The 20,903-nt window shown below is 43.5% G+C and overlaps 1 protein-coding gene across 4 annotated transcripts in view; it reads left to right on the top strand.

The window, feature by feature from the left end:
• LOC145404821 (uncharacterized) overlaps window positions 1-20,903 on the top strand; it is a 152,656-nt gene that overhangs the window by 25,913 nt on the left and 105,840 nt on the right. For all 4 annotated transcript variants that reach the window (XM_080276312.1, XM_080276310.1, XM_080276311.1 and 1 more), the window contains one exon: window positions 19,757-19,821. The gene's annotated coding sequence lies outside the window, so the exon portion shown is untranslated. The remainder of the gene's footprint in view (window positions 1-19,756; window positions 19,822-20,903) is intronic.

Below are 20,903 nucleotides of genomic sequence, written 5' to 3'. Positions count from 1 at the left end.
ATCACAAGTACTGCTTAAGATGGAGTTACTTTGTGGCAGACAGGTCATGGCCACATTCCTTCTGCTTTGACAGTACCTCCACTTAAGACATCATTGCTTTTGTTTTATCCACATTCACTCAGAAACCTTGTTCTCCATTCCATTTCTGCACATCCTAAATCTTTCCTTCACCACATTCTCATTGTCCACAGTCAACAACTGAGTACAGTAATCCCTCAATTATCCGACACAATAGAGCCAAAGGCATGTCCGGAAAGTGGATCTGTCAGGAAAAAGGCCTTCTACCCCAGCCCCCTTCGTACATAACCTAACTTTGAAAGCCATTGTCAAAGGACACTACAGCACATCATACAACACTTGTTCTTGTAGTTTTGCACCACACTATCTGATCAAGCAGACCCATAAACCACAGCCAAGCAGTTACCATGTCATGGAGAGTAGAGCAGGCCAGGTCATACTACTTCAAGATGCGGGAAGCCGACCATCCCACATCAGTCTTACTGAGGATCTGCTGCTTTTCCAGAGTCAGCACTACCCTCTTCCTTTTCTGTGGTGGAGGGGCCATCATCACACACCCTAGAAAGAGGCATCCAAGGAACAGCAAGGCCTGAAGCAGGTAGGGCACAACCACAAATGCCGCCATAACAGCTATATGAGAGGATATGCTCACTAAACGGTGGCCATTCGGGAACTGGGAATGGCCGAGGGGGTCTCTGGCAGATGCTGGGTGAACTACAGAGCCAGACAGCATTGTGCAACTGGGATATTCTCACCCAGGCAGGCGAGAAATGTTTGCACGTCCATAATTTCCACAAGGACACGAGCATTTCATCCAGATAAAATGGAAAAATGTACGTATAATGGTTTAACACGGGCAGATTACAACATCTGGATTATGGATCGTCTGGATAATGAATGTCTGGGTAAATGGGGAATGACTGTATAACATCTCCCATGGGAATTCAGTTCTGAAGTCACATGAAAGCGCTTTATGTACCATGATGAATAATAAAAAGCATGAAATTGGCCCCTGCTTTACACCAGTGTTCACAGAAAATGCATCATTCAAACCTCTGTTCACTCTCACCTGGGTATGAGCGCCCTAGTACGTTGGCAATACCACTCTGACCACCACTTCTCAATCCCAGGGCCCTGTGCAGTCTGTCAAATGCCATCTCCAATCAACAAAAAGTAGAACTCTCTTCCTTCTTGTTTATTTTTTGTGAAGCTGTTAGACAGTGAATATTGCATCAGCGTTCATTTACCTGGCATAAACCCAGACTGTATCTTATTAACATTCATCTATATTTGTCTATAGCCAGATGCCATAACCATGTAAGAGGTGGTTGTTCGTCTCTGAGTTAGTTGTTTTATGGGGAGGAGCACTAACTCTGCCAACCCTCTTGCTGACACATTGGGAACACATATGGGTTGGTTATTTGGTTACCACCCAGCATTACAAATAATTTCCTGGCTTACAGGACACCATTTGGCTTGTTACTCAATGTAAAGCCACCTGAAAAGGAAAGAGGAATAATAATAAAAATGAACAAGAAAGATGGGAGAAGTAGGAAGAGAGAGAGTACACACAGAAAAACAGTGATAAAGGTGAAGGAAGACGTAGGCCGAACCACATGAAGTGAGTGGATGATAGTTGCCACCACTGACCACTTTTTTCCCATATTGCTCACATACTGCCACTCAGGGATGAGTGAGGCTGGTCACTCTCATCTTAGATGTCAGGACCAACTTGTCTAGCCCTGGGCTTGAATGCTCCTCATGGGGAAACATAGGACTGGATGATGGATGGATGGATACAGTCCAGCAGCTGTAGTCTTTAACTGTGGGCAGGCGTTCACCTTGCCCTGTCCGTATCTTTTGGTAAACTCAACACACAAAAGGGAGAGTGTTCCCCTGTGAACAGGAGACTATTACCCCAGCGTATTGCTGGAATCTGCGGGAAGTCTCATAGCATCCTTTTGCATGCCCTTTCGTCATACTATAGTAGCCTTGTGCAAAGAAAACAGTAGAATTTGAAGGACCCTATGGTGTGTGTAATGCGAATTTTAATTTAATATTAAAAACATCGTGTAAAGAAAAAATAAGCATTTAATATTTTTATTGTTTTAAAAGACCACCACTTCTACGGAGATGGTTAATTTACGACGAGGCAAAAACAAAGGTGAGATACTTTATCCACTTCCATCATATTTTTTTAGTATTTCCACCAAGCTGTTTATCAGATATGGTGCATGATACTTTTATAAATAGTTTGATTAGTTCATGGAATGATTCCTACAGTAAGGAATGGCCTAGTACTACCTAAACAGACGAATCGTTCACAGCCAGCTAGTTTGAAATACGAAGTCTCATGTTTGCGTCCGGTAAACTTTTACAAGGCCATACTATTTTATTTTGGCTTGGCAGCATATTTTCCTGGTGTATTTTGGTGTGATTTGAACAAATTTGACTTTTATTTTCGTTCCTCAAGATCGGTTTTCAAATTAACCCCCCCTCCCAAGTGTCTTTGGGGGACTGGTGGGTTTTGGGGGTTCTGGGTGGGAAAAATGGCAAAAACAAGTATTTTGAGCAGAAATATAATCAAAATTGGTGTGATCAGCCAATGCGTATTCGTAGGGTTGTAATTGACTGCATGAACCACTTTTAAGCTATGGCTGTCACTGAAATTTCCCCATGGTACAGGTATGGTATACATACCCATACAAAGTATTCAAGAACAAATTCCAGTCTTTAATAATAAATAGGTAAGAATTGCTAACATTAAGAGATTGTATTGTATATGAACCTTAGAAACTGTTTTTTTTTTTCAGTATTTTAAATTTAAAACTAATCAGTGTTACCAACTGTTTGCTGTGCCTACCCACATGAAGGGGAGCATTCTAACCCTTTCAAGATTACCACGTACGTTGAAGGTGTGAGCTTCCACTTCGAACAGGGTGTGGGAAGGGTGACCCCTGCCCTCAGTTTCAAGACTATGGGCGTAGGACTCTCTTAGACATTCATTATCTAGTGGGAGATCAGGTAGTTTCCTAAAAACAGGGATTTTCCCAAGGAAGCAAAGAAGGTGGCTTACAGTGTGATACGCTGGTGAATGGAGAGAGACCTGACTTGGTGAGGGACTTAAAACTTAGAGCCATGGCCAGCTATACCATGTGTATTCTCTTAGGGATGCTGTTTTCACAACAGGCTATACCAGGAAGGCGAAGGTGTTAAGTTTTAAAATTCAAAGCAAGCACATCAGGTTTTGATCTTGTCCACCTTACACACTGATTTAATCACATGCTGACCATGAAACAACTTGAAACTCAAGAGTTGCATCACTGTCAGCACTATAAGTTTTTCCCTTAATGCTGAGGAAAAACCCACAGAAAGATGTGTTCGTAAAGCTGAAAATGTTAATCCTTACACTCCGGATCCAGTCAAGTGGTGGGGTGGCGCGTGGTCCAAGGCAGCTCCAGGTCCTGCTGCTTAACATGACTGCTCCCATGCCATTATTTGAACACTTGACTGGGATTTTTCCACACTCTTTCCCTCTCCTACAATCAGCTGACACAGCAGAGCATATCAGTTTAACCTGTCAGTTATTGTCCTGTCATTACAAATGAATAATGTCATGGAACAGTTTGGCACCTTGTCCGATTCCTCACCTGCCCACCCAGATCTAGTGACCTCTATACCTGCAAAACATTGTACAAAGTGCTACTTTGATTATCATACAGCAGACAAATCCTAGTACTGTACTGTGCAGTATTAGATGTGTTGGGAAAAACGATAGTAACAGTGATAAAATAATTACAACAGCTATGTCTGTGAAAAGTAATCCCTTGATTATCCTTACAGTCCATATCCGTTCATGCTCCATATCTGTTCATTAGGCCTTAGGTGTATTATAACCATAACTGGATTTATTCATCTGTAACTGTTCATAAAAGCTCCAGCTTGGGAGGCTGGCTGTTGACAAAGTAAAAAAAAATTTGTATCATGGCTCACCGGCTTCTGTGTCCATGCACGAGTAATAGACCATAACCCACAAGGTGAGCGAGAATGGTTGTACGGATCCCTAACATATGGTCTAAATCACCCGGCCACCTAGATTAGTGGAAACATACTGGCTGTGCTCGAGGAAAACAGATGTAAACCACAAGATGAGTGAGAATGGCTACGGGTCTCTACCGAATGGTGGAAATCCCCTGGCCACCCTGATCCCCAGTAACACTCCGGAGGCGCACGAGGAAGACAGAGCCTAACCCACAAGGTGAATGAGAATGTCTGTACGGATCCCTACCATATTGTCAAAATCCCCTTGGCCGCCCGGGTTAGTTGGAAACTCCTGGCCACGCACGTCCATCCATCCCCTTACCAAATGGTCAAAGTCGCATTGCCCTCTGGATTACTCGGCCACTCCTTAGGCCTGTGATGTACAGGGACCCAGTGTTTCTGCCACTTTGTGAAATTTGCCTGGGTGAGCGAAAAGGACCCTTGTGCTCGTAGCTCAGTGTGCCGCATTTTGCATGCATGTCCATAGCCAAGCATGGGAACAGACATGGCAATGCCGTACATTCCAAAGTGCTACTGCACCTCAACTCCTGCCTTTGTCTCTTAGCTTGTGGACGTGTTTGGTGAAGGTTTAACAATGGCAGCTTCCATTGCTGCATTTGTGGTGGTGCATTACCTTTTGCAGGCCTTAATTCTCCTCTGTGGTGTTCTTGTGTGTGTGGTGATGGCCCCACCACCTCCTGAGAAACACAAGAGGAGGGTTTTGACTCTGAAGAAGTGTGTGGTATGGGGCAAGGTTGATGCAGGCTGGCCAACTACTTGCATTCTGCTTGAATTTGAGTTGCCCTGCTCAACTTTGTCTGATATCAAGAGATCACTTTACAGGTGCTCAAGTATGCTGAACACCTTCATTGTGACAGAGAGTTGGTGCCAGTCAAGCCAGCTGATCTGCAGGCAGTCAGGGACGCTCTCAATCGCTGCACCTATTGTCAGGCGAAGATCGACTCCTTCTTCAAGCTCACCACCCCCATAAGTGCCAGCCCCTTCTCCCAGCCACGACCACCACCATCTGCTTGACCCCTGTCTTCACTCTTGGACCCACAGCCAAGCACATCAACAGCCTTTGAGTTGCTCTTGTATGTGAGCTTGCGCCTGTCTTCAGAGAGTCCTGAGGTGGGTAGGGCTTCATCACCTCGTTGCATGTCCCTCCTCATCGTCCGGCTTCAACAGGTGGAGGAGGAGGAGTTCTTTGACCTTTGCTAGGTTGCTGTGTTAGCCACTAGACCACATGAGATACCTGTACTCTGCTGCAACCTGGCGGGTTACAACACCTGTCTGCGGTTCACAGGGTGTTAAGTGTACTGTGTGTTCTTTTTTTTTTATAATTGTTATTGTGTATGCTTTTATTTCTTAGTGTTTAGGGATATATTACTTATTCCAATGTGTGTTTTGATGTCTAAAAATAGCCAAAAGACTACACAACACTGCCAAAATTAGGCAGGGTAGTGTGCATATTGGTAGCTTTGTGTTTTGTTATTTTGTTGTTTATGCATTGTTTTCTTAGTGTTTAGGATTATATTGCATATTGCAATACGTGTTTTGATGTCTAGAAACAGCTGGAAGACCTCAGAACACTGCTAGAATTAGGAGGGGTGCAGTGCACTGTACTCAGATCCAAGCTGATAACTTAGGAAGGCTAGTTTATGTTCTGGATGAAGTCTAGCTAGATGAAGTCAATCATCTCTGTTTGAAGACATGTAAGTGGATGTTAGGAAGGAGGAAGACTGGTAGTATATTGTTCTGACTGAGGTGTTGTATTGCCCTGCACTTGAAGTTTAGCTTTCATTTGGCAGTTTTCACTTTTTTCGACAGTGCTGTTATAAAAATTTATTGTGCAATCGCAATTTTTGGTGTCGTTACTCACCCTCCGTAGATACCGCTCCCTCTTTTCTCCCGAGATCCCCTCCGCCATCACTTTCAACCACCCAACACCACAACATAATACTGTATCACCTATCAGAGCCTGTATGTAGGTGTTTCTTCGGTGTTAGTGTAGGAATGTGATGAGCTGGTAAGTTGTTGAAGAGGGTCTGGTAATATTTGTTTGGTGATGGTTTTATGTGCCTAGTTGTATTGTGTGACTCCTTCATGTAATGCCCGGTGTTGTATGTTAGCACAGTCTGTGGTGAAGAATCGTGTGCCTCATACTGAGACATTCCCTAACAGGCAGGACTCTGGTTTCAGAGTGTAAGTGGGCAATGGATACAGTATTCGTGCAGCCAATAGTGATACATAGTGTTGTTCTTTATGCTGTGATATACTGTTTGTTGTGTAGAGAGAATTTTTGTTATCCAAAATCTGTCTATTTAAATGCCCCAGGTGTGTTTAGTTTGGGGGTACATCACCTATGTCTCATATGTGGGTGCTGGATGGGGAGGCTACTTTTGTTGGTGCCGTGTACAGTACCTTGGATAAGGAGCAACAGCATTAGTGGCTTCTGCTTGAGGGACCAAACATCCTCACCTGCCCTGCATTCTATGAGGAGGCTCTCAGTCAGTTTGATGGGGCACTGTCTTTATATGGGGGTGACTTCTCCCTTTGTTGATTTTTTTAAGGTGTGGTAGCCTAGTATAAAAAAGGTGAATGTTCAAAGGAAATGGACACTATGTTGACATAGGGAAGGAAGAAGTTGGAGATAAGAAAGCCTCAGTGTTATGCAGAAGTATGAATTTTGGGACTGCAAAAGGATTGAATGAAGATGTTTTAGTGCCTCCACTAATGTATGGGTGTTAGACTTTGGTGTGGCATGAGATTGAAAAGGCTGGAATTAGGGCAGTGGAAATTGATTTAATGAGGAATGTGTTTGGAGTGCTTAGAGTGGACAGAATAAGATCTAACATGATTCGTGAAAGATGTGGAGTTGTCTGTTGGCAATAGGTTTGAAGAGTGTATACTTAGATGATAGGTTCACATGAAGGGAATCCTATCTTATGCTCCAAAAATATAACTAGCTTACCTGTTGAGCCAGGATACTAATCCCCATCAAAGTAAGCCCCTTCTGATGACACACATAGCCCAGCGTTCTTTCCACTGCCTGAAACATTTTCAAAATTGATTTTCGGTATCTTTTGCAGGTGCTTCGTCACATTCGTCATGATCTCTTTTCTCATCTCAAATTGGGAATCTTTCAGCGGAGTTTTGTGCTTGGGGAATAAGGAAAAGTCACTCAGAGCCATGTCTGCTGAGTAGGGAGCCTGGTGGCCCTATGGGATGTTGTGCATGGCCAAAAATTCCTGAATCGGTTGAGAAGAATGGGCAAGGGCATCGTCATGGTGTAGCTTCCAGCTTGCTGCTTTCCAAACGGCTGGTCTGTTCTGCCAAGCTGCATCATGGAGACGATGGATAACGCCAAAGCAGTAATTGTTTACAGTCTGACCTTCTGGTGCATATTTGTGATGCACAACATCACGGTAGTTGAAAAAACTGTCAACATGCATGTCACCTTGCTGAGGGCCTGTCTTGCTTTTATTAGTCAAGGTGACTCTTCATGCTTTAGTTTCTGAGTTGTTACTGTACACCCAAGTATCAGCAGTGATAACAGTCTTCAGAGAGTCTGGATAGCGATTTGAACACTCTAACATGTCTTGAGCACGTTCATCTTTCACGTTGTTTGTGTGAAAGGAGCTTTGGAACAAACTTGCAGCAACTCTTCGCCTGCCCAAATCATCTGTTAATATTTTGTGTGCTTATCCATTACCAATTCCAGTTTCATTAGCAGTTTCTCTGGCAGTCAGCTAACGATTTCACATGATCAAATCGCGGACTTCCTTCACATTTTCAGCACTTGTGCCTGTTGATGGCCTCCCAGGATGTGGATCTTCTTTGACTGACATTTGGCCATTTCTTAAGTGATTGTACCACTCCTTTATTTGTGTTACCCCAAAGGCTTCAGTCCCGAAAACATGCTGGATCTTCCTGATAGTTTCAACTTGGGTATCACCTAGTTTTTGGCAAAATGCGATGCAGTAATGTTGTTCAACATTTACAATTATCATGATGAGCGTGGGAACACGACAAGCATAAGGTACACGACCATGAACGCAGGCCGACAGACAGCCACAGCCACTGAGTCACTCTTGGTGGCAGGCATTAATCATGCTTGCAGACGAAGTTGCTGCATTGTGCTACACAAAACCCCACCCCTATCTTCCAACTGCTAAGTGAGAAAAGAATGGGGTTGGATACTTTCTGAACAGACATCATGTAATGGCAGCCCTCCACAGTGGCAGGGGTTAGGGGACACAGTTGACTGTGGATTTTCCGTGAATGTTTGGTGCACCCTCCCATAAGTGCCTCTACAGCCACAACTCATCCCCTCTGAGCAAGCATGCATATATTGTACCTAATAAACCATATCTGGGACCTGAAAGCAGCATAAAATATCACAAACAGCTGATGGTGCTACATATTTACCCCAACTTCTTACAACCATGCCCATTAAATTCAGTCTTGGCTTCACAGAGGGGCAATCCGCAAATCTGTGAGACCCATGAAAGTTGATTCCATGAATGTGGAGGCTGCCTGTATAACATTGTGTTGTTTGTTGTTGTATTTACCCCAGTCTCATCTGCATGTGAACCCAGTGGACTTGTGTCTGTAGTAGCACTTTTCATGCTGTCTGCCACCATCCTTTGAAGGGAAATGGAGAGAGTTAAGGGGTTTTTTAATAACTGGCAGTGGAACCATCCAGTTACTTTGGTGTTCTTGATACCGAACAGTGTGATTAAAAGGATATGTGAGTGGGTGTGATAGTGGGAGGAGTTATTGTATGTCATGAAGAAAGTGGATGGATTTGATAAATGAGTATGGTATCCAGGAAAGCAAGACTTGGAAGTTATGAGGCTAGGGAAGCTGAGAATGGATCTACTTGAGTCGTTGAAGTATATTGCATATGGAGGAGTACACGACAGATGTTTGTCACCCCTTTAAGTTGATAATGGTGGGTTGATTCTACCTGGTAGGTAAACTGAAGCACTTTTCTAAAGAAAAATAATCCTCCCTTCCCCCCCAAAAAAAAAAAAAAATGTACAGGTGGTTGATTCCATGACATAGAGAAATGTTTCTGGCGACTTGAAATATGAATGAATGAAAGTGTGGTTCATTTCATTGGTTGTACCATTGTTAGTTCTTGTTACTATGCATTTTCTTTCCTTCTTCTCTGGTCCCTACCACACCTCATCTGTAGCTGAGAAAAAGAGGTTAGGAAATCATTTAATTCACTGGATGGTAACCTTATAACCAACCAACATGAGTTCCCTACGTGTCAACAAGTGGGTTGGTGGAGGGTTAAAGTCCCTTCTAGGAAAACCACTAACTAAGAATACAAACAAGAAGCCTCGGATTTGGAGTGATCCACAGGTGATGATCAAGGACAGGACAAAGGACATGATATGGATTGCAACATGGAATGTAAGGGGTGCGAATGATGAGGTGAAAGAGAGGTTGTCCAGGTGCTTGAGGGTGCAAAAGTGGACATATGTGGATTAACTGAGACTAAATAGAGAGGTGAAAGTGTGAGAGAGTGGGATTATATGTGGGGTATATGTGCAGAAGTAGGTGAGAGGGAGAGGGCAAAGGAGGGTGTATGTATTGTTGTGGGCAAGAGATCAAAGGAGAATATAAGATAGTATGGATCAGTTGCTTCAAGGATTGCGTGGGCAAGATTGAAAGTGGGAATACAAACATGGACGATTTTGTGTGTGTGTGCACTAACACGAGATTGTGCAAGCAGGGAGAAAGAAAAGTTCTGGGCAAATGTGGAAGCATGCATGGAAAAGACTGGGAGGAATGAGAGTGTTTTTGATGGAAGATATGAATGGTAAAGTAGGGAATTTGAATGTGGATGGAGTAGTTGGTGGGTGGGGTGTCCCTGCTGAGATAGATGAGAATGGCAGTGCTTTATTGGACATTTGTACAGGGAAGGGACAGGTGATAGCCAGTACCCTCATTAGACACAAAATGATCCACAGGTATATGTGGTGAGCGATGAGAAGGATGGGTGATGAACTGAATGAACAGAAGGCAAAGGTTGATTATGTGTGTGTGGATGACAGAATGAGAAGGTAGGTAATGCATGCAGGAGCATACAGAGGTTGGTGGAGTGGGATTTTTTTGGAAAAAGGACATGGTAATTGCAACATGGAATGTAAGAGGTGCGAATGATGAGGTGAAAGAGAGAGAGATTGTCCAGGTGCTTGAGGGTGCAAAAGTTGATGTATGTGGAGTAACTGAAACTAAATGGTGAGGTGAGAGTGTGAGAGAATGGGAGTATGGATGGGGTATATGTGCAGGAGTAGGTGAGAATGAGAGGGCAAAAGAAGGAGTGTGTATAGTTGTGAGTAAAAGATGGAATAAGAACATGAGAGAGTATGGATCAGTTGGGTCAAGGATTGTGTGCGTAAGATTGAAGTTGGAATACAAATGTGGGCGATTGTGTGCGTGTATGCGCCAGCACAAGATTGTGCAAGCAGAGTGAGAGAGTTCTGGACAAATGTGGAAGTGTGCATGGAAGAGTTTGGAAGGAATGAGAGAGTGTTTTTGATCAGTGATATGAATGGTAAGATAGGGAATGTGAAGGTGAATGGAATAGTTGGTGAGTGGGGTGTGCCTGCTGAGATAGATGAGAATGGCAGTGCGTTAGTGGACATTTGTGCTGGGAGGGGGTTGGTGATAGGCAATACCCGCTTCACGCATAAAATGATCCACAGGTATACATGGCGAGTGATGAGAAGGGTGGGTGGTGAACTGAATGAAAGGAAGGCAATGATTGATTATGTGTGTGTGTGGATGAAAGGATGCGAAGATGTGTAATGGATGCAAGAGCTTATAGATGTTGGGGGAGTGGACTTTCTGACCACTACTTGGTGGTGGCCAGAATCAAGATTCAAATAAGATGGAGAAATAGAAGAAGGGAAGGACGGGAAAAAGGAGTATTTGCAAGGAGAGAGGAAAGGTTACAAGAGGATGAGAAAACGGCAGAATATAAGAGAGAAGTGGAGGAACGATTGGGCAAATATGAATTGGAGCAGATGGGAGACATGGAAGGTGTGTGCAGGATATTCAAAGAAGAAATATGTGAAGCATGTGATGTGGTGTGTGGGATGAAGAGAAGACGGAGGGGGGTGCAAGGAACAGCGTGGTGGAATGAAGAGGAGAGAGAGGCTGTGGCACAAAAGAAGACAGCATACAGTGAATGGATGAGAAATTGGGTCGTGGAAGAAGTAGAGAGGCGGAAGAGAGAATTATATGTAGAAAGGAAGAGAGAGATGAAGAGATTAGTAAGAGAGAGTAAGACGAGAGTGGTTGAGGAATTTGGAAGGAATTTGAGTGTAAAGTGGAGGGACTGTAAGAAAATGTTCTGGAAAGAGGTGAACAGAGTAAGACAGGGTGGAAGTGAAGTTAGCAAGGTATTGAAAGATAAAAATGGTAGATTACTAGTGGAGAAGGAACAAAAAGTGAGCAGATTGAGAGAACACTTTAAGGAATTGTTGAACATACAGGATGGAAGTAATGTGAGTATAAGTGGCTGTGGAATGGCTGGGAGAAGGAGGGAGGTGAGAAGACAGGAAGAAATCAGTAGGAAGGAAGTTAAATTGGGGATAGCCCCAGGAATTGGAGTGTGTGGTGAAATGCTGAAGCATGGGGGAGAGATAGTAGTAGAATGGATGTGGAAGATGTGCAGATTGGCCTGGGAGGAAGGTAGAGTCCAGGAAGATTGGAAGTCAGGTATAATTATTCCCTTGTACAAAGGAAAATGGGAAAAAGAAGTGTGTGGTAATCATAGGGGCATTTGTCTTCTTAGTATAATAGGAAGAGTGTATAGTAAGATACTTATTGAGAGAGTTAGAGAAAGAACAGAGGAATTAGTTGGAGAAGAACAGGGAGGCCTTAGGAAGGAAAGAGGTTGTGTAGATCAGATATTCATTCTTAGATCTTTAGTGGAAAAATTTCTAGAGATGGGAAAGAAGTTGTATGCGGCTTTCATGGATTTGGAGGAAGCATATGACAGGGTGGATAGACAAGGATTGTGGAAAGTATAAAGAATGTATGGAGTAGATGGGAAGTTGTTGAATGCTGCTAAGAGTACAGTGGGCTCGCATAGTGCGCGAGAGATTGCGCGGTGCACGAGCTCGTGCACTGGGAATTCGCATACTAGGAATACATAATCTTATGGGAATAATTACATATGGGCGGTACCCCCTCATGCCTGGACATTTTTTGGCCCTTAGAGACATAATAAAGGTCATATGTTTCAGACATTGTACTAAAGCTATAGCTACAATAACAAAAATATGGGTAGTCACCTTAACAACAGTAGACAACAGGCCTGATGACCTTAAATAACAGGGGTTCCGAGGCACGGCAACACTTACAGCGCCGCACTCCCCACCGCAACTTCCCACCGCACCAACACTTCCCTCCACAGACTTCTCTTGATCACCTTCCCCAAGGGCATCAAAGTCACTCACTTCGGCCATAAACCCTTCAAAGTCCAATGCTGACATTTCTGACATTGCATCCTCTTCATCCTCAACAGGATCAGGAGCAGACGATGTCGATGGTTCCGCTATTTCACCAACTTGAGCCCGCTGTGTGTAGCTTGTTATGAGCGTCTGTCTTCTCCTGTTTATTTCTTCCCTGTGCCTGTCTGTGTAGAAACGGAAAAGTTTGTCGATACCAACCAGAAGTTCCTCCGTTCTTAGGTTGCTCACTTCCCATTCCTTCACCTCTTCCTTGAGCTTATCCACGGCAGCAAGGATCTTGCTAATGTTTGACATACACAGCACAGTCTTGCCTTCCATCACGCTAGGCTACTCAACTTGACTCTGTGTGGCGCATCAACATGACGACACGTGACGCGCTCTGTGTGGGGTGGTTGTGCACTAGTAGAAAATGGCATTTTTGAGCCACTCCTTGCCTCTGCCTCGCGTTCTGTGCGGTAAATTCGCGCATTAAAGGGTTTTTGGTTATGATTTTTGGTCACTCGTGCACAAGGCGAATCGTGCACTGTGGTGACGCGCACTGTGCGAGCCCACTGTATGTATGATGGCCCCAAGGCTGCAGTGCGTGTGGGTGGTGAACTGAGTGAATTTTTCTCTTTGAAGGTTGGGTTGAAACAGGGATGTGTCATGTCTCCATGGTTGTTCAATCTGTACATGGATGGGGTAATAAAAGAGGTACAAGGTAGGGTAGTGGATGTTGGAGTGGCCCTGGTGAGAGAGAATAGTGTTTGGAAACTCCCTGTACTGTTCTTTGCAGATGATACTGTGCTGTTGAGTGAAGACGAAGGAGAGCTGCAAGGCTTGGTGGATGAGTTTGGGAGAGTGTGTAAGAAACGGAATCTAAAGGTGAATGTAGGGAAGAGTAAAGTGATGGTCTTTGAGAGAGGTGAAGTCAGTGAATGTACAGCGAGGTTGGATGGTGAGGAAATGGAAAATGTGAGTATGTTTAAGTACTTGGATAGTGTGATGAGTAAGGATGGAGGTTTGGAGGGTAAAGTGCTTGAAAGGGTACAGTAGTGAAGAAAGGTTGCTGGTTCCTTGATAGCAGTGATAAGAAACAGGGAAGTGAGCATGGAAGTGAAAAAGTTACTACATGACAGTATTGTGATACCAACTCTAACGTATGGAAGTGAGTCTTGGACATTGTTGGAAGGACACAAGTCAAGAGTGAGAGCAGTGGAAATGAGTTATTTAAGAGGAGCCTGCGGAGTCACATGGAGAGACAGGCTGACAAATGAGGATATAAAGGAGCACTGTGATGTGGATGTGGATGTGATAGGAAGCGTTAGGAGGAATACACTGAGGTGGTTTGGCCATGTGGAGAGGATGGAGGGTGAAAGACTGACGAAGAGAGTGTATGCGAGTGAGGTGGAGGGGGGAAGAGGGAGGGGGAGGCCGAGGATGAGATGGAGGGATGGGGTGGAGAGGTATATGAGAGAGAGGGGGGGGTGAGTTGGGAGCAAGACAGTGAAATGGCGGGAGACAGGGGAGGTGATTTGTTTGTGGCCACCCTGAATGGGATTGAGGCATCTGGGAATAGAAAGATAGATAGATAGGGAAGCAGAGGCATGGAGGAAGTTGAGAGACGAAATAGAGAGCTATAGCTACAGGAAGAGGAAGAGAGAACTGCAAAGATTGGTAAGAGAGAGTAAGAATAGTGTATTGTGAAGTTGAGAGAATGTAAGAATATGTTCTGGAAGGAGGTAATGAGAGGTGGACAGGGTGATAAGGAAGTTAGTAGGGAAGTGAAAGATAAAAATGGTGGATTGATTGTAGAGGTGGGAGACGAAGTAAGCAGGTGGGGAGAACATTTTATGGAACTGTTGAACATAGAGTATGAAAGTAATATGAGTATAATCGGCTGGGAGAAGGAGCATGGTGAGAAGGAAGGAAGAGATCAGGAGGATGGAAGTAGTGGAAGCAATGAAGAAAGTCAAAATGTGGAAAGCTCCAGGAATGAATGGAGTGTGTGATGAAATGCTGAAGCATGGGGGAGAGAGTTTGTAGTAGAATGGATATATATGGAAGATGTACAGGTTTGCCTGGGAAGAAGGTAGAGTCCCAGAGCATGGGAAGTCAGGTATACTGTAATTATTCTCCTGTACAAAGGAAAAGGGGAAAAAGAAGTATGTGGTAATCATAGGGGCATTTATCTTTTTAGTGTAATAGGCAAAGTATGTGGTAGGATACTTACTGATAGAGTTAGGGAAATAACAGAGGAATTAGTTGGAGACAGATAAAGAGGTTTTAGGAAGTGAAGAGGTTATGTAGATCAGATATTCATCTGTAGGTCTTTAGTGGAAAAGTTTTTAGACGGGAGAAAAAAGTTGTATGCAGCCTTCATGGATTTGGAGAAAGCATATGACAGAGTGGTCAGGCAAGAAATTTGGAAAGTATTAAGAATATATGGACTAAATGGGAAGAGTATATATGAGGGTGCTAAGACTGTAATGCTTGTGGATAGTGAACTGTGAATTTTTCTATCTGAATGTTTAATTGAAACAGGGATGTGTCATGTCTCCATGGTTGTTTACTCTGTATATGGATGGGGTTATGATAGAGATACAAGGTAGAGTAGTGGATGTTGGAGTGGCCCTAATGAGAGTGGGCAGCATTTGGATACTTCCTGTATCGAGGTATGGTTGTTTGCAGATGATATTGTGTTGTGAAGTGAAGACAGCGGGGAGCTGCAAGTCTTGGCGATTGAGTTTGGGAGGGTGTGTAAGAAATGGAATCTAAAGGTGAATGTAGGGAAGAGTAAAAGTATGGTCTTCGAGAGAAAGGAAGTCACTGAATGTACGGTGAGGTTGGATGATGAGGAAATGGAAAGTGTGAGTTCATTTAAGTACTTAGGTAGGGTGATATGGAAGTTAGGTGGATGAAGTGCTTGAAAGGGTACAGCAAGGAAGAGGGGTTGCTTGTCCTTTGAAAGCAGTGATAAGAAATAGGGAAGTAAGCATGGAAGTAAAAAAATCTCATGTATGATAGTATTGTGATGCCAACTCTTACGTATGGAAGTGAAACTTGGACCGTGTTGGAAGGATACAAGTCATGAGTGACAGCAGTGGAAATATATTATGTGAGAGGAGCATGTGGAGTTACATAGAGAGTCAGGCTGACAAATGAGGAAGCGAAATAGCGTTGTGGTGTACATGTCGATGTGATAGGATAGAAAGCATTAGGGGAATACATTGAGATGGTTTGGCCATGTCGCGAGGATGGAGAGTGAGAGACTAATGAGGAGAGTATATATGAGTGAGGTAGGCATGGAGAGGGAGGGGGAGGCTGAGGATGAGATGGAGGGATGGAGTGGAGAGGTATATGAGAGATGGGGGTGTGAGCTGGGGGGAGGGCAGTGAAATGGTGGGGGACATAGTGACTTGGAGTTTTTGGTGGCCACTCCTTATGGGATTAAATTGTCTGGCAATAGGTAGATAGATACAGTAATCCCTCGATTATCCAACATAGTAGAGTCATCAGTACAGCCAGATATGGACGAAATCTGGATGCAGAGCGGTACCCTACCTACCTATATCCTACCAATACCCAACCTATATGTACAGTACCCCTCCTAGTTGTGGGAGTGTTCTTCGGTCTATCAGTTATTTAGACATCAAAATATAAATGGGAATATCCAGTATAATGCTAGACACTTAAGAACTGTGTGAACAATAAAAATCCACAAATAAATAAATGAAGAAGACGGTGGTTACAAAAAAGAATTTTAATAAAGTAGTGTACTGTACAGTACTTACCACCCAGTGAAAGGCAGACAGGCCTTGTAACCAGCTAGCCTTCAGCTGGTGTATTGTAATCCCATGTGGTCTAGTGGCTAACAGAATCATTTAACAAATGGCCCATGATTTCTTGGTATCAATGTTAAATGGGCCAGATCGTATTCCCGCAGAATGCGTGAAGTGGTCCAGCTTGCTTCAACCTTGCTCAATATCTCACACTTCTCCAGCGTCAAAACCTTCCTCTTTCGTTTCTTAGGTGGTGGTGGGGCCATCATCACATACACGAGAATGCTGCATTGGAAAATGAAGGCTTGAAGAAGGTAGGGAACCACCACAAAAGCAACAGTGGAATCTGCCATGGGTACAACTCGGCCATGCATGTCCACACTTGAGAGACAAAGGCGGGAACTGATGTGCGGTACGGCCACATGAGCACAGTGTTGCCATGTCTCTACCCATGCATGGCTATGAGCACACAAGTATAAAGCACCAAACTGACCTGTGAGCGCAAGGGTCATTTTTGCTTGGCCAGGCAAATGTTAACACTGGCTCTACCATACATCATGGTCTCAGGGAACTTCCAAATAATCCATCCGACCTGATGAATCTGAACATTCGGCAGGGAGGCGTATGGCTGCAAGTGCCTGGGAATATCCGAGCGATCTGGTTGGCTGGAGGATCTACACTGTTTGGTGAGGAGGTGAATTGCCATTTTTGCTCAGCTTGTGGGTTAGGGTCTGTATTACTTGTGTGCAGCCAAGAGCATCTGAGTGGTCCGGGCATCAGGGGGACTTTGATCATTTAGTGAGGAGGCGGACAGCAATTTTTGCTCAGCTGCTGGGTTGCGGTTTATTGCCTGCGTGTGGCCAGAGAGGTCACCCAACCGGCGATGTTGGAAATTTTATGTTTGGACATGGACGAAGAAATCCGGATACTGCCATAATAGAGCCAAGGCCTAACATTCGGATATGGAACATGTCCAGATATAGAGCGTCGGGATAATTGAGTGATTACTGTAGTTACAGATTTCATCTATAAATCTTTTATTTCATCTATAAATCTTTTATATTCTTAATTCTTTGCTTTGCAATGTGCCATTCAGAAAGCATGTCTGGTATTCTGTGTTGTACCATCCAGAATCTTGCTAATTTTTCTTGTTTTTTGTAGTTTGCTGTGGCACAAAATGTGCATTTGTGTCATAAGTGGCCAGACACAGTGATGAAACCCTTGACTCCTGGAATGTCTGTAGTGACAGTTACCTACATGCCTGGGCAAAAGAAAAGATGCTCTATGGGTATAAGTGGCCAGAAGAGGGTGTCTTCAACTCATCATTATGTATGGATGGGACCTCCCTTAGTCTCTCAGTTTATTGCATCTGCATATAGAGACATCTACTCACACTGTACATTTTTGGTAATGGATAGTAAGTATTTATTGAAAAGTTCTTGAAATGATAAGGAAAAAGAAAGGTTTTCCTAACTTCGAGACCATAAGCATCAGTCTGACAGGCCTGCTGCAGCCTAAAGTTTAAGATATGGTACAGTAATGAATAGTATTGTATTTACTACTGTACTTTTTACAGTAGAATTAAATATTACCTCTTTTAATACGACAATGCCTTCATGGACTTGGAGAAAGCTTATGACAGAATAGATAGGCAAGGTATGTGGAAGGTATTAAGAATATATGGAGTGGAGGGGAAATTGTTGAGTGCTGTGAAGAGTATGTACGAGGGAGCTAGGGCTACGATGCGAGTGGATGGTGAGCTGAGTGAGTTCTTTGATCTCAATGTGGGTTGAAACAGGGGTGTGTGATGTCTCCATGGCTGTTTAATATATATATGGATGGGGTTGTAAAGGAGGTGCAAGGTAGGGCAGTGGATGTGGGGGTGGCCCTAATGAATGAGGGTGAGATTTGGAAGCTTCTGGTGTTGCTGTTTGCTGATGATACAGTATTGTTGAGTGAAGATGAATGGGAGTTGCAAGGTTTGGTGAATGAATTTGGGACAGTGTGTAGGAGGAGGAAGCTGAAAGTTAATGTAAACAAAAGTAAAGTTATGGTGTTTGAGAGGAATGAAGTCACAGAGTGTGCAGTGAGGTTGGATGGTGAGGATATGGAGAATGTGAGTGCATTCAAGTACTTGGGTAGTGTGATGAGTAAGGATGGAACTTTGGGGGATGAAGTACGTGAAAGGGTACAGCAGGGAAGAAAGGTTGTTGGTACACTGAAAGCAGTGACGAGAAATAGGGAGGTGAGTATGGAAGTTAAGAAGTCACTGCATGATGGTATTGTGATCCCTACCCTGACGTATGGAAGCGAGGCGTGGACCTTGCAAGAGGGGAACAAGTCAAGAGTGAGAGCAGTGGAAATGAGTTACTTGAGAGGAGCATGTGGAGTGACGTGGAGAGACAGGTTGACGAATGAAGAAGCGAAGGAACGTTGTGGGGTAGATGTGGATGTGGTTGAAAAGATTAGGAGAAATACACTGAGGTGGTTTGGACATATGGAGAGAATGGAGAATGAAAGACTGACTAAGAGGGTGTATGTAGGTGAGGTGGAGGGAGGGAGAGGGAGGGGTAGACCGAGGATGAGGTGGAGGGATGGAGTTGAGAGGTATATGAGGGAGGGGGGGGTGAGTTGGGGGGGAGGGTAGTCAAATGGTGGGTGACAGAGTGACTTGGAGGCGTTTTGTCTGCGGCCACCTTTGCGGGATTAGGGCGTCGGGCTATAGATAGATAGATAGATTATTAATTTTCTTCATACTGTGTCCTGATGATTTCATTCAGTTTACAGGAGACATCTTGCAGTGAAGGGTTTAATCAACACTAACACTATCTGGGCATAAACTCTATACTAAGATGGATAACATTGTCTGGTGGTAGCAAGAATGAAATGTAAAAATGTCATTGGTTTAAAGGGGTTCAGCATATATGCAAACACATAACATACCCGGTACAGGGTTAAAAGTTAAAATTACTGAATACAGTGGATTACAGATTCGTTTTTAGCAAAATTCAGAGTCACCATCACAGTAGTGCTGCCACAAGCATTTCTAACATCACTTAGGATACTGATACTTTTTTATGCATTGCATCTTGTATAGCTTTCTCTAGTGCATTTTAAATTAGTAAAATGCAGTTGTTCCTGCAAGTTACAGGTTTAGTATAAAGTAGGATAAGATAAACATTATCCTCATTTTTTTCCCCAGTTGTCTTCTGGCTTTAAAAAAAAAAAAAAAAAAAAAAAAAAAAAAAAATACCACGACAGAATTATTTGCTGAGCTATAGATAGATAGATAGATAGATAGAGTGTAAAACAAGTTTTTGTTTTTTCAAGAACCTGTTACCATACTAGGCATTTTTTCAGTTTGTTATACTTTAAAGATTTTTATATGGATCTTGTTGGAAAGAATGTTACAAATTTGAGTTTAATTTGTTTCAGCTTAACTGGTGATCTGGAGGAATTTCCAACAACTCATGAATTCTACATCAAAATAGGTGGCAATGGTAAGTCATCATTGCATTTCTGTATGTAGTTCCTTGATTGGACAAAGATTTTGGAATGTAACATGGTATTTACTTACATCAGAGTGCTGGTTTGTTCTCAGAATTTACTGAATGATCCCCACAAGGTTTCCAGACTCTCACAAACATCAGCAACTACTCATACACACATTGTAGCATTCCCGGTACAACACACTGTCTTTTTATGATGAGGATGCGTATCTTGTACAAGTATAATTTATAAAGGCTTCAACTTGCATGCATGCACCAGCCATCTTCACCTAATGGTGGCTCTCCACACTGCTCAATCTCTGGCAGCCCTCCTATTCAGTCCCCTGTCCATGAGCTCACAGTCCATGACCTCATCCCAGGTCTTTTTCGGTCTGCCTCTTACACCTCTACCCCTGACTTTCATAATTCTCATGTCGCACACCCAGTTGTCATCCTCTATCCTTCCTACATGCCCAAACTTTCTCAGTATACCCCTCCTCATCACAACATCAGTGGATTCCAATGCCATCCTTCCTCTCAGCTCTTCATTTGTAAACCTAGCCCCCCAGGGCCTTGCATTCAAGGACACTACACATCCATCTAATCATTGTTATTTCTGTGTGTTTGAGCCTACAAGTATCCTATTCCTTTACTACCCAGGTCTCACTACCATACAGCAGAGTATCACACTCCTAACACATGCAACATACTAAGACCCCTTAGCATTGAGGGTGTGCACTCTCAGTGTCAGGAGAGGCAACAGCTCCCTGAACTTCTCCAGCCACTCCTTGCCATAGCTACAGAGCTAGCTCGAGCCCCATCTCCAGCACATAATATGTCCCTCAAATAATAAAACTCTTCCACACATGCAAGAGGATCGTCAGCAAGATCAATTCTGTCACGCCTGACAGTCTCTTTCCATCACATAATGATTTATCATATACTGTACCATGTCTGTTGCAACACGGGTTCAGTGGGGTCTGTTTTTTGTTAAGGGTCACCCACACAATAGATCTAAAAAAAAGTTTCCAACTCACTTAAAGTGAATGCTATTTCACTTAACTGCACTTCACTTGCTGCTGGCCACCATAAGC

The sequence above is a fragment of the Coenobita brevimanus genome, chromosome 65 (genome assembly GCF_032717465.1).
Source record: "Coenobita brevimanus isolate Jiangsu-jjx chromosome 65, ASM3271746v2, whole genome shotgun sequence".
Lineage (NCBI taxonomy): Eukaryota > Metazoa > Arthropoda > Malacostraca > Decapoda > Coenobitidae > Coenobita > Coenobita brevimanus.
This window is presented reverse-complemented; position numbering and strand designations above follow the sequence as displayed.